At 47.3% G+C, this 2,945-nt stretch overlaps 1 non-coding gene across 1 annotated transcript; it reads left to right on the forward strand.

Moving 5' to 3' along the window:
* The first annotated feature begins 404 nt into the window (after positions 1-404).
* LOC128595065 (U6 spliceosomal RNA) lies at positions 405-516 on the forward strand. The gene has a single exon (XR_008382754.1). It is a non-coding gene; the product is annotated as a U6 spliceosomal RNA (small nuclear RNA).
* Positions 517-2,945: the final 2,429 nt, after the last annotated feature.

Genomic DNA, 2,945 nt, shown 5'->3' on the forward strand with positions numbered 1-2,945 from the left:
ACCAGTATATGGTGCCCCCCCAAAATAAATAAATAAATAAAATAAAATAAATCAACTGGGGTTGCAGTCATCTGAAGGCTTGACTAGGGCTGAAGGCCCCACTTCCAAGATGGCTCAGTGATATGGCGATGGGCTGGAGGCCTCAGTTCCTCCCCATGTGGTCCTGCTCATAGGCTGCTTTGGTATCCTCACAACATGGCAGCCTGACTTACCAGAGCAAGGGGTCTGAGAGAGAAAGGAGGAAGTCAGGATTCCCTTTGTGACTTAGCCTGAGAAGCCCCATATCTTCACTTCTGCATACTGTTCTCATTAAAGATGAGTCACTAAGTGCTGCCCAAATGCAAGTGGGAAGGGGACTAAAACTCCACTTGTTAAAGGAGGAGTATCAGAGAATCTATGACACCATGCTCGCTTCAGCAGCACATATACTAAAATTGGAACGATACAGAGAAGATTAGCATGGCCCCTGCGCAAGGATGATGCAAAGAATCTATGACACCACAGGGACAAATTTCTTTCTCAAGCTATGAGATAAGAAGGAGGGAAAACAGGACAGGAGGAGATGCTGGCACTGACAGTGCTGAGGGTAGAAGGGCACATAGACCAATCGATGCAGCTGGTACTCTAAAACATCAGTCATAGCAAAATTATGACTTATGCTGAGTGTGGTGAGATACTTGAAGGATTGATTTCAAGATCAGGAGGGAATTAGAAATGAATTACTGGGCTCAGTGCCCAAAGCTCAGTGGTTAGGTTGCCAGCCACACACACCAAGGCTGGCAGGTTCAAATCTGGAATGGGACTGCTAAACAACAATGACAACTGCAACAAAAAAATAGCCAGGCATTGTGGCGGGTGCCTGTAGTCCTAGCTCCTTGGGAGGCCGAGGCAAGAGAATTGCTTGAGCTCAAGTGTTTAAAGTTGCTGTGAGCTGTGATGCCACAGCATTCTACCGAGGATGACATAGTGAGACTGTCTCAAAAGAAAAAAAAATGAATTACTGGTGGTACTCTCCTTTACAGAAAATAATTAGGGCCAAGAACAATGGCTCACACCTGTAATTCCAGCACTTTGGAGAACCAAGGCAAGAGAACTGCTTGAACCCAGAAGTTTGAGATCAGCTTGGGCAACATAGCGAGATTTCATCTCTACAAAAATTAAAAAATTAGGTGTGGTAGCACACTTGTAGTCCAAGCTACTTAGGATGATGAGGCAGGCTTGAGCCCAGGAGTTTGAGGTTATTGTGAGCTATGATGATGCCACGACACTGCAGCTCAGAGTGAGACCATTTCCAAAACAAAAGAAAGAAGAAAGAAAAGAGAAAAGAAACTGGCTCAGTGCCTGTAGCTCAGCAGCTAGGGCCTGACCACATACACCAGGGCTGGTGGGTTTGAACCCAGCCCGGGACTACCAAACAACAATAATAATTATAACAACAAAAAAATAGCAGGGCGTTGTGGCAAGCACCTGTAGTCCCAGCTACTCGGGAGGCTGAGGTAAGAGAATCGCTTAAGTCCAAGAGTTTGAGGTTGCTGTGAGCTGTGACGCTAAAGCACTCTATAGGTTTACCCATCCAGACATTTCATAAAAACAGAATAATATAATATGTGGTCTTTTGTGGCTGTCTTCTTTGACTCCAAGTTTCATCCACATTGGTGCATATTGCAAAAGAATATATTCACTTTTATGGCTGAATAATAATCTCCTCTGGGGGTATATCATATTTTGCATATCCATTCATCAGCTAATAGACATTTGGGTAGTTTCTACTTTTTGGCTTTTGTGAATAATGCTTCAGAAATGCAAAATTTTGGTCCACACCAATTCCAAGATATTCTAATACTCAAAAAAAGAACTGAGTGGCATGTACTACCCCATGATCAATGCCTTCTGTACATGTTTTATTTGTTTTTACAAACAGGGTCTCACTATATTGTCTAGTCTAAAACTCCTGTGCTCAAGGGATCCTTCTACCTTGGCCTCACAAGTAGCTGAGATTACAGGTGCACATGTCAGTACGCATCTTAAAACACATTTAAAGGCCACGCTCAGTGGTTCACACGTGTAATCCTAATACTCTAGGAGACTGAGGAGGGTGGATCACTTCACCTCAGGAGTTGGAGACCATCCTAAGCAAGAACAAGACCTGGCAACTGGGTACGGTGAGTCTGGGGAGATAAGACTCCAGGCATCTCTGGCTGGTGGGATCTGCCTATAATCATCCCTTTGAGGATACAGGGAGTCAGCAAGGGACTTCTGGACCCCAAGAGGACAAAAACAATGGAAAACTGGCAAGTGGTTGCCTGTGTTCGATTGACCTAATCCTGCCAGCAGCCGTAAGTACAAGCAGCAATGAGACTGCAAACCGGAAAGGCCTTACCTATGAACTGTTTCAGTGGTTTTGGACTTGGCACTCAGTTGAACTGCCTTGGGGAGAGCTTGAGCAGGAGTGCAGAGAACTTTGGGCATTGTCTAGGGTCCCAGACTGAGCCACTGAGCCGGACAGAGCTAATAAGTGTTCGGCTTTGGGCCACAGGGAGCCATTGTGAGAGAACTGCCCTGGCAAGTTCCACCCTCAGGGTCGCAAAGCAAGGATCAAGTGGGAGCTAGTAACCTAGTGACTGAGCAGCCTAAAGGCGGGGACTGAGCTGCCTTACAGCCTTAACCCTCAGGGGCAGAGTGAGACCGGTTTTGGCACACGGGAGCCTCGGGCTGTTGCCCTGGGTAGAGTGCCGTGGTGTCACAGCTCATAGCAACCTCAAACTTCTGGGCTTGGCGCCGCCAGGACCTCCATAAAAGCTGCACCACAACTCCTGACCCACACCCGCGGGGCCTCCACATGCCCTGACCAGGAACTGCGGAAGGCACTCAACCCTGCGTCCTCCCTCCTGTACCCTCCCTGCCTCCACACCGGCCTGCTTCTCTGGTTAGGGACTCCGGTAGCC

The sequence above is a fragment of the Nycticebus coucang genome, chromosome 9, assembly GCF_027406575.1.
Source record: "Nycticebus coucang isolate mNycCou1 chromosome 9, mNycCou1.pri, whole genome shotgun sequence".
In the NCBI taxonomy this organism is placed as follows: Eukaryota; Metazoa; Chordata; class Mammalia; order Primates; family Lorisidae; genus Nycticebus; species Nycticebus coucang.